The following is a 15,589-nucleotide window of genomic DNA, read 5'->3' on the forward strand; positions in this document are numbered from 1 at the left end:
GGGAGACCGACTGTCTCCGCTCCCAATACAGTGTCCTGTTGCTGGGGAAAGGAGACTGGGCTCTCTATTCCCTGTAGGACACTCTGCCGCTGGGGGACAGGACCGACTGTCTCTTTTCCCTGTAACTCAGCCTGCCACTGGGGAATGGAGACTGGGCTCCCAATTCCCAATAACTCCCATTGCCGCTGGGGGACAGGACCGACTGTCTCTGCCCCCTGTAACTCAGCCTGCCGCTGGGGAATGGAGACTGGGCTCCCAATTCCCTGTAAATCACACTGCCGCTGGGGGACAGGACCGACTGTCTCTGCCCCCTGTAACTCAGCCTGCCACTGGGGAATGGAGACTGGGCTCCCAATTCCCTGCAGGAGCAGTGGAGAGACCTCGGTCCTGTCTCCACCGGCCACCTGGGGTTCTTCCCAGTAAACATCCACAATATCCTCCCAGCTGAAGGGCTCTGGAACTGGGTCTGACTTCTTGCTGTCCTGCTGAGCCTTCCCAATGGAGTGGAAGAGATCTCGGTAGTCCTGCTCCAGTTCCCACTCCAAGGTTGCTAGGTGAGCCAGGTCTTTCTCTACCTCATGGGGGTCATCCCAATCCTCCCTAGCCTCCCTCTCATAGAAAATGTCCTGAAGTCTGGACACCCAAGTGGCTTACACTCCTAGCAATCAGTCTCTAACAGCATACAGTGAATCCCCCCAAGAACGAGACGAGGCTCCGTGTTGAGGGTCAAGCAGTGGTCACCCAGAGCTGTGCGTTTATTGATCTTATATAACATTGTTACACACTAGTACCACCCACAGGGTTTTGTAAAAACAACCAATAAACACATACAATACAGTAAAACACTCCCACACAAAATCCTCCCCTCTGCCTGTGATACAATTACCTTACACAATGGGTTGATGTAATTATCACAGGCAGGAGAAAACACAATGTCTTCTGTCCTGGAGACAACCAAGGAGTAATTCAATTATCTCTCAGGACAAAAGGAAATCGCCAATACACACGTGGGGACAATAGGACAGACATCACTATTTAAATATACAATGTCCCAGCCATTACAGTAACATAGACATTTAACATATCCCCAGATGGCTTGGATCTGAGCGCTCAAAATATCCAAACAGCGCTCAGATGCCACAAACACAGTCAAATCGCCATGGGGTTTTAGTTTAGCATGGGCTGATGAGAGGGCCCATAATCCTGGGGCAAGAGGCTGGCAACCAGGCCCCTTCAAAACCCAGTGGCGAGGTTAGTTTTGCCACAGAAACCACACGAAAATGACCCCATTTTGGAAACTACACCCCTCAAGGTATTCAAAACCGTTTTACTAACTTTGTTAACCCTTTAGGTGTTCCACAAGAGTTATTGGCAAATGGAGATGAAATTTCAGGATTTCAATTTTTTTACATATTTTCAATTGTAATCCATTTTTTTCAGTAACAAAGCAAGGGTTAACAGCCAAACAAAACTTAATATTTATTGCCCTGATTCTGTAGTTTATAGAAACACCCCATATGTGGTCGTAAACTACTGTACGGGCACACGGCAGGGTGCAGAAGGAAAGGAACACCATATGGTTTCTGGAAGGCAGATTTTGCTGGACTGGTTTATTTACATCATGTCCCATTTGAAGCCCCCCTGATGCACCCCTAGAGTAGAAACTCCAAAAAATGACCCAATTTTGAAAACGACACCCCTTAAGGTATTCAAAACTGATTTTACAAACTTTGTTAACCCTTTAGGTGTTCCACAAGAGTTATTGGCAAATGGAGATGAAATTTCAGAATTAAAATTTTTGGGACAATTTTCCATTTTAATCCATTTTTTCCAGTAACAGCCAAACAAAACTCAATATTTATTGCCCTGATTCTGTAGTTTACAGAAACACCCCATATGTGGTCGCAAACTACTGTACGGGCACACGGCAGGGTGCAGAAGGAAAGGAACACCATATGGTTTCTGAAAAGGCAGATTTTGCTGGACTGGTTTATTTACACCATGTCCCATTTGAAGCCCCTCTGATGCACCCCTAGAGTAGAAACTCCATAAAAGTGACCCCATCTAAAAAACTACACCCCTCAAGGTATTCAAAACAGATTTTACAAACTTTGTTAACCCTTTAGGTGTTCCACAAGAGTTATTGGCAAATGGAGATGAAATTTCAGGATTCCAATTTTTTTTACATATTTTCAATTTTAATCAATTTTTTCCAGTAACAAAGCAAGGGTTAACAGCCAACTGAAACTCAATATTTATTGCCCTGATTCTGTAGTTTATAGAAACACCCCATATGTGATCGTAAACTACTGTACGGGCACATGGCAGGGCGCAGAAGGAAAGGAACACTATATTGTTTCTGGAAGGCATATTTTGCTGGACTGGTTTATTTACACCATGTCCCATTTGAAGCCCCGCTGATGCACCCCTAGAGCAGAAACTCAAAAAAAGTGACCCCATTTTGGAAACTACGGGATAAGGTGGCAGTTTTGTTGGGACTATTTTAATGGTACATTTTCTGAAATTTCATCTCCATTTGCCAATAACTCTTGTGGAACACCTAAAGGGTTAGCAAAGTTTATAAAATTAGTTTTGAGTACCTTGAGGGTGTAGTTTCTTAGTTGGGGTCACTTTTATGGAGTTTCTACTCTAGGGGAGCATCAGGGGGCTTCAAATGAGACATGGTGTCAAAAAACCAGTCCAGCAAAATCTGCCTTCCAAAAACCATATGGCGCTCCTTTCCTTGTGCGCCCGGCCGTTTGGCCATACAGCATTTTACGACCACATATGGGGTGTTTCTGAAAACTACAGAATCAGGGCAATAAATATAAAGTTTTGTTTCACTGTTAACCCTTGCTTTGTTGATAAATTGATAAAAATGGAAAATTTGTCAAAAAATTGCTGTTTTGGCACCGTTTTTTTTTTTTTTACTTAGTTCATTTGAGGGGTTAGGTCATGTGTTATTTTTATAGAGCAGATTCTTACGGACATGGCAATACCTAATATGTCTACTTTTTAAAATTTATTTAGGTATTACACTAAACAAAAACCAAAAAAAACTATTTTGTATCTCCATAGTCTGAGAGTCAGTTTTTTTTAATAGTTTTTAGCCGATTGTCTTAGGTAGGGGCTAATATTTTGCAGGATGAGAGGACGGTTTTATTGGCACTATTTTGGGGTGCATATGACTTTTTGATCGCTTGCTATTAAACTTATGCATCATCTGCATAATGCAGGCATTTCCGAATGGCCTCAAAACGGGAACGTGTCATGGCCATACAGTACAGTGGGGTCTGGTAGAGTACGTCCCCACTCGAATTCTTCCTGACACTGGGTTTTTTGACTAGGCCCATGTGCAGCACGAGGCCCAAAAACGTCCTCATCTCGGCTGCACTGACCGGAGTCCAGCCACCGGACCTAGCCAAAAAGGAGCCCGAGTGTTGAGCAATGAACTGTTGGGCGAACAAGTTTGTTTGCTCCACCATCAGATTCACAAAGTGGTCACTGTAAAAAAAACGAAAAAAGTAATATTCAGTGAAGCCCACTGTGGGAATCTGGATTCCTGGTTGGCCAACAAAGTCAGGAATCATGGGCTCAAAATCTCCAAGACAAGTTCACCGGTAGGGGGCTCAGGTGGACTTATCTGGTGGGCCTGAAAACTAGTACGAGCCCCTGGGCGGCTCAAACTAGTGTGGGCCACAGGGTCCCTGGTATGGGGGTCCCCTTGCTCTGCCTGGTGGCGTCTCCGCCGCCTTGGGGGCTCATCATCATCACTAGATGATGAGGAGGATGCGGATGACAAGAGGAAAGTGGGGTCATCCTCGTCCTTACTGGGGCTCTCTGAGTCGGAAGCAAGCAGGGCGTATGCCTCCTCGGTCGAGAACTGCTGGCGGGCCATATGGGAGTGTGTGTGTAAAACTTTATTTAGTGAGTGTGTGTGTGTATGGGGGGGGGGGACGGGTGTTCACGTTCACTACCCTAACCCACCCTAAACCTAACAGAAAAATAAAAATGTCAAATTAGAGCCTCAAAAATTTGAAAAAAAAAATAATAAAAATGATTCAAACTCGCTGATCAGCAGTCCGAAGCTGATCAGCGGTAGGGTGGGCGATGCGCTAACAGTGGCCGGATGCTAAGAGTGCTGGCCACAGTCAGCACATGCACACACAAAAAAAAAAAAAGCGCTTGCGCCCCCGAAAAATGTGTGTGTGGGGAGGGGGGCAAGCTGCAGCACCCCTGGGGGGTCTAGTGTCGCACAGCTGAGTGTGCTGTCGACCCCATACACCCGTTCAGGGTAAATCCCAAAAATATAACTTTTTTTTTTTTCCTAAAACTATACCTGCCTAATTTAACCTTTCCCTGCAAACTGTGAGTGGCTCACGTGGGGGTGCTGGAGGTGCTGGGGGTGCTGGGATCAGGTGGATGGACAGGCTCCTCTCTCCTCTCTCCACGGAAGTACTCTCCATGGACCCCACTGATCCCTAGAATGAGGGGAGAGAGTAGTGTGCATATCCCAGATTTACTAATTTGTCAGCCACCTAGAAACTGTCTTCAAAAGTGGTGCAAACTGGTGTATTTTGGTGCAAGTAGGGTTTTACCAAACTTTTTCTGACTTTTTTGAAAAGTGGGTGGTATTTAGTGGAGAGGGGTGGAATTCTCATAAAGGGGACGTGGCCTAATATGTATTGTTTTGCACCGAAATTGCACCACAATTGGCGTAAAATTCTGGCTGTTTTCATAAAACACATGTGGATGCATAAAAACCTTGGCTTATGAACATTGCAGAACATTGCAAAGAAAATGTTGCTTTTCCAAACTAAGAACTGATAGAAAAATTTCACACAACTTTTTTACTTCCGGAACTGTGAAATTAGTTGTTTTTTTAACTTAGTTGCTATCTCTTGAGTTTGCTACTATTTGTAATTCAAGGATAGACTGTGTCTACTGCTTATTAGCAGCTCTGGCTCATAGACAAAAATCCTTCTATACAGGGAGCGCAGAATTATTAGGCAAGTTGTATTTTTGAGGATTAATTTTATTATTGAACAACAACCATGTTCTCAATGAACCCAAAAAACTCATTAATATCAAAGCTGAATATTTTTGGAAGTAGTTTTTAGTTTGTTTTTAGTTTTAGCTATTTTAGGGGGATATCTGTGTGTGCAGGTGACTATTACTGTGCATGATTATTAGGCAACTTAACAAAAAACGAATATATACCCATTTCAATTATTTATTTTTACCAGTGAAACCAATATAACATCTCAACATTCACAAATATACATTTCTGACATTCAAAAACAAAACAAAAACAAATCAGTGACCAATATAGCCACCTTTCTTTGCAAGGACACTCAAAAGCCTGCCATCCATGGATTCTGTCAGTGTTTTGATCTGTTCACCATCAACATTGCGTGCAGCAGCAACCACAGCCTCCCAGACACTGTTCAGAGAGGTGTACTGTTTTCCCTCCTTGTAAATCTCACATTTGATGATGGACCACAGGTTCTCAATGGGGTTCAGATCAGGTGAACAAGGAGGCCATGTCATTAGATTTTCTTCTTTTATACCCTTTCTTGCCAGCCACGCTGTGGAGTACTTGGACGCGTGTGATGGAGCATTGTCCTGCATGAAAATCATGTTTTTCTTGAAGGATGCAGACTTCTTCCTGTACCACTGCTTGAAGAAGGTGTCTTCCAGAAACTGGCAGTAGGACTAGGAGTTGAGCTTGACTCCATCCTCAACCCGAAAAGGCCCCACAAGCTCATCTTTGATGATACCAGCCCAAACCAGTACTCCACCTACACCTTGCTGGCGTCTGAGTCGGACTGGAGCTCTCTGCCCTTTACCAATCCAGCCACGGGCCCATCCATCTGGCCCATCAAGACTCACTCTCATTTCATCAGTCCATAAAACCTTAGAAAAATCAGTCTTGACGTTTCAGCTTGTGTGTCTTGTTCAGTGGTGGTCGTCTTTCAGCCTTTCTTACCTTGGCCATGTCTCTGAGTATTGCACACTTTGTGCTTTTGGGCACTCCAGTGATGTTGCAGCTCTGAAATATGGCCAAACTGGTGGCAAGTGGCATCTTGGCAGCTGCACGCTTGACTTTTCTCAGTTCATGGGCAGTTATTTTGCGCCTTGGTTTTTCCACACGCTTCTTGCGACCCTGTTGACTATTTTGAATGAAACGCTTGATTGTTCGATGATCACGCTTCAGAAGCTTTGCAATTTTAAGAGTGCTGCATCCCTCTGCAAGATATCTCACTATTTTTGACTTTTCTGAGCCTGTCAAGTCCTTCTTTTGACCCATTTTGCCAAAGGAAAGGAAGTTGCCTACTAATTATGCACACCTAATATAGGGTGTTGATGTCATTAGACCACACCCCTTCTCATTACAGAGATGCACATCACCTAATATGCTTAATTGGTAGTAGGCTTTCGAGCCTATACAGCTTGGAGTAAGACAACATGCATAAAGAGGATGATGTGGTCAAAATACTCATTTGCCTAATAATTCTGCACGCAGTGTAATGTCTATATGACTTATTATGGACATATGCCACAAATAGGTTGTTGATGTGGGACAAAACCTATAAAGCATGTAAAAAATGTGATACATTCTAATGTAAGTCTGTCAAACCTATGTCAAAAGAAACTCTTTGGCAAATGTTCCACCCATAGTAAGTTCCACTACACTTTTTATACCTCCTAAAAATATATTTCAGTTGACCCCTATCTGCTAGTGTCCCTGATTCGAGTGCCACATTTTATCACGTGCTGCCAAGGGGCATCTTGTATGAGGTCATACACAAGTCAGAGAGCAGCTTGTCTACAACAATCTGTAGGTTTATTGTTGGAAACTGAGGTTCTAAACTGATGCTTGCATGACCATTATGCACAAACATGTTCACAATGACATCTTCACACTTCATTGAGTTTGGACAGAATAAGCCTAAAGCAACCCATATATACAATAGACATTGTTGTTCTGGACGGAAGTACACACATTGGAAGAGATCTGGGCAGTGGGCTTATGAGGAAGTAGCTTGTAACATCTGAGAATGAATAGACAGATGGCAATTTACTGAAACAGGGTAGGAATTTACTGTATAGGAACAAACCGTTTGGTAAAATGTAGCTAAACCAGTAAGAAGAATGCTAAATTTAATTCTAAATAGAATAATGTTAATATTAATAGAAATGTAGTATTAAACCCATTGTCAATCATCAGTCAAAAACCGCAAACTCAGATGGCAAAAAAGGATGAAGCCATACTGGCCTTGCCCATATCTATACAAGAATGAGAACGATGTAACTAGCAAATTTGTTGATCTCTTCATTTAAAAAAAATGCCTATATCCATCTGAAAAGAAAAAAAAAGCTGTAAAATTGCCACTAGGGGTCTCACTTCCTCCTAATGTGCAGTCCTCTGCCTGCCCTGGTAACAGAGACTGAGAGAACGGCAGATAGGAAATGGCTAGCTGATAAAAACTGCTTCTACACTGCTTCTGAATTCAATGGAGTGTCATGCCTTTCTGTAAGTATGATCTTTCACTTCTTATCTGTTTTTTGAGCTCTGGAGTTGCAGGCAAACATTGTGGGAAGTAAGGGAAAGGATGTCACAGCAGTACAGCGCTGGCAGATTTCACAGAAGGGAGATGTGCCTGGCTTCTGAGTAAAATGCATCTAGCTGTGCAGCTGAAACAGGGAATAGTATGGCTGAAAAGAAAAAGACATTAGGTAAGCCCCAAAAAGCACCTATTCCTTCACAGTTATGATTGTACAAAGAAGCACAGCCATTATGCGAACTTGTTTTGAAAACTCGGGTACGCTTTAAACTTTCTGCAGTCATACTCCTTTTGGTTAAATGTCAAGTTCTCACCTGATGAGTTGAATCCGCTAAGCCTTGGGTCTGGAAGAGCAGGTCTTTTGCAGCATGAACAAGATGAGCTGATTCAGCAGGGCAGAAGGGCAGATGCAGCAGACTTGAGAATATGATGCCAAAGGATGGTGTAGCTGAGTAAGTGACATACTGTAGCACAACTGCAAATGCAGCAGGGATATTAGTGTAGCAGAACAATAGTAATCTACTGTATATGCTAAAATTGCCCTTGTTGACAAAGCTTGCATTGGTCAGACAATGTTTCATTAAAATCAAGTTGAACAAACACTGTCAGTGGATTGTATATTTGTAGCAAAAAGAAACAGACGGAGGAGTGAGGAGAAATAAAGAAAAGGTTTGGCGGGACAAGTGTCGCCAAACACTTTTTTGAAAGAAAACATAGGGGAATTTATCATGGTGGGTATTTTTTAAGTTATTCTTGCTTGAGTGTGTTGGCCTACTTTGCAGCAAATTTATCAAATGGAGCATGTGGTTTGATCAATTTGCCTTTTTAAACCTAAGACTTTTGTCTACGATTGTAATTCCAATTTTTTTAATCCACTCCCATACGGGTAGCGTTTGCTAATTAACATAGCTAACCACACCACTGCCCCACTCACTTTTTAAAAGTGGTAAGGGTGGCATAAAACAGCAAAAAGTTGAGCGCTTTTTTTGTGCAAAAGGGTACTTGCAAGTTCTGGCATACACAAATTATACATTTCCCACTAGAAGAGGTTTAATGGTCAGATATGGAGAAGATTACTAAGTGGCCTCTCCCTAAAGAAAAGTATACTGGACTCTTTTAGCCCAAAAGGGATTGAATGAGGACTATAATTTCAATGTATATTTGTAGAATTGGCACTTGTCATTAGTGTTTACATGAATGGTGTACTGTCCACATGTTTTATGAAATACGGTATATGATAGTAATTTTTCATAAGTGTATGTGGTATTAAGAGTTGCTAACACCTCCCTCAGATCTGGGGGTCTAGACTCTTTCCAGTGTCTCACTATCACCAGTTTTGCAATCACTAAAATGTGTCCAACTATAATTCGTTCTGATGGAGGAAATGTATTTATTTTATGCACTTATATAGCGCTACTATATTCCACAACGCTTTACAGACATTAGCATCCAACTGTGCCCAATGGGGCTCACAATCTAAAGTCCCTATCAGTATGTGTTTGGAGTGTGGGAGGAAACCAGAGTACCGGGAGGAAAACCCACATAGACATAGGGAGAACATACACACTCTATGCAGATGTTGTCCTTGGTCAGATTTGAACCTAGGACCCCAGCGCTGCAAGGCACCAGTGCTAACCACTGAGCCACCGAATCTATAGTTAAGAAGAGGAGAGCTAGACCCGGAGAAGCCTCCACTCTATAATGCAATATTTCCGATAGTAAGGAAAAAAACTGCAGTCCAATAAGAGAGGAGAATAAGGCAGGACCATAGAATGTGGTACAAGGTTCCTCTCTGGCCACAGAGTCTCCAGTAATATGGTGAAGTATTTGGGAAGATAGGGTGTAACCTGCTAGGTGTGTAATACCAGCTTAGGAGAGCTTTCATGGCTGCCTCATATTAAGTGGTACACCTGGAGGTTCCAGTAGAGAGTTGCTTTACTACAAGCTTCAGCTGAGAACTCACAGCCCATCTTCTTTTCCAGGTCATAATAGATGTTTTTTTAAGAAATGCTGAGGACTGTAATAATATGTCATATATAGGTCTCATTATTTTAGCCCTGTTATAAAAGATATTAAAAATATCTATAATTGCCTTGTTAAATGAGGGGGAACACCTATCCAAAGATGTAAGGAAATGTTGTATCCACAAGTATTTACAGAAGTCCTTGTTTGTGATTTGGTATGAGTCATGCAAGTCAGTAAAGGACCTCAAGATCCCCTGAGAATAAAATTGTTGGACCATGTCGAGACCTTGGAGTTTCCAGTTGGACAAGGTCATATCCTCCATCAAAATTTACAAGACACCAAAGGAGCTAAGGATATATATTTCCGGGAGGGTCTTCCCATGGAGATGTGGAAGCTACGCCAGAGGGCAATAGAATGATGTACTATATGCAAGGGTCCAAGATTTATATCTGGACTCAGCAAGAGCTAATCAATAAGACCCTTAAATCTTCGAAGGGTATAATGCTTTGTTCTATTTGAACCCAGTGTTTACCTATAGATCTCGGCCACCAGTCCCTCAAAATAGAGAGGTTTGTAGCCATGTAATATTGTCCTCTTCTTCGACTCATGAGTGTGTGCAAAATCCTTGGTTTCTTGTTATCCCGAATGAATGTATTAATAAGCTGTTGAGACTTCTGGAAAAATCTAGTAGGCAAGGGCGACGGAAGAGTATGAAAAATGTATAACACTTTTGGTAGAGTGAGAGTGTAGCTATTCTACCAGCCCATGTCATATTGAGCAAAGGTAGACAGATCATGTTCAATAGTCTTGAAGAGTGGTTCATAATTGTGGGAATGTTGTCGGGATCTAGTAAGATGTATACCTAGGTACTGTATTTCAGTTTCTTGCCAGTGTAGTTGGAAAGTGGATTTCATTAAGTGAAGAGTCTCCTGGGGAAGATTTATGGGTAACACTACTTTCACCCCAGCGTTTTTGCTGGATCTGTCATGGATCAGCAAAAACGCTTCCATCATGATAATATAACCGTCTGCATCCGTTATGAACGGATCCAGTTGTATTATCTTCAACATAGCCAAGACGGATCTGTCATGAACTCCATTGAAAGTCAATGGGGGACGGATCAGTTTTCTATTGTGTCAGAGAAAACAGATCCGTCCTCATTGACTTACATTGTGTGTCCTGACGGATCCGTCTTGCTCCGAACCACATCGCGGACAGAAAAACGCTGCTTGCAACCAAATGGAACGGAATGCATTCTGGTGCATTCCATTTTGTTCAGGTAAGTTTCATTGTCAATGGGGACAAAATGGGGACAGATCTCAATAGCAGAAAGGGAAAGCGCAAGTGTAAAAGTAACCTAAGATCTGAGATTTGAACACATTATTTTTATAATATGATAAGGAGCCATAGTGAGCGATAACTTCTAAGGTGCGTTGTAGTGAAGAGGCTGGTTGAGTCAGTGTGAGGATGATATCATCCGCGTAAAGAAAAATAAGGTCTTGTTGGCCCCCTATGGTGATACCCTTGATTGTTTCATCCAAATACAAATGTTGGGCCAGGGGTTCTATGGTCAAAGCAAAAATCAAGGGAGACAGGGGGCAACCTTGGCACGTCCCGTTGCATATCTTGAATGATTCAGAGACAGCCCAGTTGGAGAAAACTCGATGGGGTGTTGTATAAATGTTGAATAGCAGAAAGGATATCTCCCCTAAATCCCATGAATTGTAATACCGAGAAGGCAAAGGATCAATTTATGCGGTTAAACGCCTTCTCAGCGTCTAAAGTGACCGCCACCATCAGAGTTTTGCTCTTTGCAGCATAGTCCAAGATGTTTAGAACACGCCTGGTATTATCAAATGCCTGCCTGAGTGCAGAAAGTATGGGAAAGGAGCACATTGCTTGTTGGAACAGCTATTCTAAGCAGGGGATACCAGTGTGGAGAATACTTTGCAAAACTCACTCGAGATGCCGTCTGGGCCTGGGGATTTCCCGAAAGGCAACATTTCTATAACTTTAACAATCTCAGCTTTGGTGATAGGAGCACAGGGAGAGCCCAGATATTCTTCCGTAAGAACTTAATTTTGACCTAGCTAGGAATTCTTGTAGGGAAGTGGGAAGTGTATCTAAAGGGGGTTGGTGTTCCCAAATATTGTAAAGGTTGCAATAATATTCATTGAACTGGGCCGCAATATCCCTGGGGTCAGTAAGTTTGGCTCCAGTAGCTGAATGTTTAGGAAAAGGGATTCTAGAGAGTATGTTGAGATTTTTAGTCTAGATGCTAAGAGTTTACCAGCTTTATTGTTTTGGGAATGGTATTGTGCTTTAGTTTTTGTTAGAAAGCGTTCACAGTCGTGCAATAGCAAGGTTCTGAGTTGGTTAAGAATGGTCAAGATAGTTTGAGAGGTAGCATGGGTAGGGCTTTGTTTATTAGTTTTCTCTAGTTTGTCCAACTCTGACAGTAGTGCAGTCTGCTTTTGTTCCCTAGATTTCCTGTCCCTATAACGGATCTTTATCAGTATGCACTGGATATATGCCAACCATTCTGAATATACACTAGAAGCTGTTCCAGAGTTAAATCTGAAGAACTCTGTAGTGGCGGCCTCTATTTCTTTCCCATAACGGGAATGGCCCAAAAGAAAGAGTTGTCTCTTCATATCCTATCAGGATTAGTATTATTTCCTTCCTGAAGGGTAAGTGTGATTGCCGCATGATCAAACCATTTGATCAGGCCAATATCTGATATACAACTCCTATAGATTAGTCTACGGTCTACAAGAAATAGGTCTATACGGGTATATGACCTACGACTCGCTGAAAAAAAGGTGAAATCTCTTTCTGTGCTATGATGCGCCTCCTACAAACATCAAATAGCTCTTCTGAATGTATAAAAGATGGTAACCCGGTATCTGTTTGCCTGGTAGGATTACTAGTATCCATTGAGGTATTTACAAAGCTGTTAAAATCACCGCATAACAAGAGGTGGCCCTGCTAAATCCTATTCATCTTTCTCATAAGTTTATGCAAAAATGATATTTGTCTATGATTAGATGCATATAAATGAACAATGGTGTAAATGTCATTATTAAGGGAGCATACTAGGATCACATAGCGGACTCTTACATCAACGGACTGCGAAATCTGTGTAAAAGCAACTGTATTTCTAGTAGCAATTAACACTCCCTTGTTCTTTTTCTCTGAATGTGAGTGGAGAATGACCGGAAATAAATAGTGTTTCAATCTATGGGCATCTTTCTTAATAATAAGATATCAGTACAAAGCGATATCGCTTCTCTCCACAGCTATGCTCTTTTATGTGGACAATTAGGCTAAATGCACACAATCAGGATTGCGTGTGGATTTTCTGCGCAGAAAATCCGCACCGTAGGTCATGTACATTGTATTGTATGTATGAATATAAAATTCTCAATGCACACGATGCGGATTTTGACCTGCAGTGCAGATTTTAAAATCAGCAGCGTGTTCATTTATTTTATTATTTTATGACCGGATTTTCACCATTCACTTAGTAAAATCCGCATGTGGAAAATCTGCACCAAAATTGATGTGGATTGACCGCACGGATTTTCCTGCGAACACCTGCGGATTTCAGTTCGGATTCTCCACACATGAATCCTGAACGTGTGCATCTACCCTGAAGGTCCTTCAAGTTAAGTGACATACACTGAAGCACCATTAGAATGGCAAAAAAACTGGTAACACAGTGGATCAGGACGGCAAATAGAAAAACAAAGAAACAAAAGAAACGAGGAAATCGGTATGCCAGAAGGAACTATCATGATAGAGAGTCCCAACTAAAGAATAGGGAGAACAGCACTAGGCCGTTAGTTATTATGGTGGTATAGTCCTGGAAAGTTACCAGAAAGAGGATACAAAACATTCCATCTGTACTTGGTGCTGTGAGGTAGTAATTCAGCCCGATGGACCAGTTGTTGCAGGTTTCTTCCACCATTCTGTTTCCCTCCAAGGGGATCTCCTAGGCGGTGCAGGTTCCAATGAATCCATGGTTAAATTCCATGAAGACAGTAGCTTTTTGCCATCTTCCAGTGTCTTAATTGTAGCAGTGCCATCTTAACTGGGTAGCCTTAGCGATATGGCCAGTGTTTTCCTTTGGCGTTGGGTAATAGCAGAGAGATAAAAAAAAAAACTGACAGATTGGAATGGTTCCGGCAATACTTGTACCTTGCGGGCAGTAGAAAGCATAGCCTCCTTGACATGAAAGAAATGCACTCTGGCAAGCGTATCTCTAGGTAATGTTTCAGCCAAACGTGCAGGTCTGGGGACCCGATGAGCCCGATCTATGATCATATCCTGAGCTATTAGATTTGGAAGCAGTGAGTTAAACAGTTTTTGGAAATAAGAAGTGAGGCCAGATGAAGGAACGGTCTATGGGATCCCCCAGAGCTTAATGTTATGGCGTCGTGAGCGGTCCTCCAAGTCAGCAGGTTTAGATTTCACATGCTCTAGCTCATCCGCCATGTCATGAGCATCAGTTATAGTATTTTGGGACTCTGCAAATTTTCTCATTTTCGTTTCGATATGCACCACCTGGATATCCAAAGCTTGGACAGATGCAGAGATGGGTGCTAGCAATACAGCAATGTCCTCATGAAGGAAGGATTTCAGAGCAACTAACATGCGCTTGAGTGTATGTTCAGACACTGGCCTATGAGAAGCAGGTAGTGCTGTTAGGGCATCCACTATATCAGATGTCACCCCAATATCTGGGGGAGGTGTCCCCTCTGCTATTTCTGTAAGCTGGGGAGCCGCAGAATGCATTTGGCCATGAGTTGAATGAGGAGGGCCGGACATGGTCAGCGATGGCAAGCAGAACCAGGCATCATGGCGTGCCGCCTGTCCCAACTCCTGTGTGCGGGGGCTAATGTCCTCTGATGTGAGCGGGAGGACAGATGTGGTTCAAGTCCCAGATATGCCTGGAGGCCGTACTCACCGGCGATTGCTGTGCAGCAGGTGAGGGGGGAAGCGCAGAGTCCAGCAAGAGAGGAGCGAAGAGAGGAGCCCACCGAGATGCCATCTTTACTCCGGTCAGAGTCAAAGAACTGCCGCAGGTCAGAGTCCAGCTTATGTGGCGTCTTCCTGGTTTTCCACATCCTGGTAAGAGATTGTCAGGTGTTGCGGATAGGTGGATGTCAATAATCCTCAATCAGAGGGAAAGTAGCTGGGCTATAAGGATAAACTTGTCGCTAGCAATACCGTAGTGCAGAGCAATATACTGCCCCAGCTGAACCAAATACCACAGTGCAGCACAATATACCGCCACCTGCTGCACAGTAATCAACAGTTTGGCTGTCCTCAGGACACAGATACAGTTGAATTCAGGAGGACACCCGCAACAAGTGCGTAGGAGAGAATCAGTTCATTATGTACCTGGCTGGCCTGCAGCTGTCATGTGTGTTGTCACAGGATGTCACACTTTTGGTCCAGCAGGACCAGAAGCAGCAAAGATGGTAGCTCAAACCTGGATATGGAACACTTTGAATAGGTGTTTTTTTTTTTCAGTTTTTTTTTTCAATTTTACACTGTGGCAGTCCTGTGGAATTCATTTTCCACCCTCAGACAATCCCCTTAAGGCTACAAGCACACGACCGTTGTGTGCTTTGCAGTCCGCAAATTGCAGATCCGCAAAACACGAATGGCGTCCGTGTGCATTCTGCAGTTTGCGGAACAGCGTGGACAGCCATTAATATAACTGCCTATTCTTGTCCGCAAAACAGACAAGAATAGGACAGGTTATTTTTTTTTTGGGGACCACGGAACGAAGCAACGGATGCGGACAGCACACGGAGTGCTGTCCGCATCTTTTGCGGCCCCATTGAAGTGAATGGGTCCACATCCAAGTCGCAAATACCGCGGCTCGGATGCGGACCAAAACAATGGCCGTGTGCATGAGGCGTAAAAGGGATGTGTCATCAATAAAGGACCTATTGTTTAAATGCCATATTCATGCCGCAAACGCATCAGACCCCATTATAGTGAATAGGATCCGTTGGGCATTGGCCGTGTCTGGCATATGCTGG

Source organism: Bufo bufo, chromosome 3 (genome assembly GCF_905171765.1).
Source record: "Bufo bufo chromosome 3, aBufBuf1.1, whole genome shotgun sequence".
In the NCBI taxonomy this organism is placed as follows: Eukaryota; Metazoa; Chordata; class Amphibia; order Anura; family Bufonidae; genus Bufo; species Bufo bufo.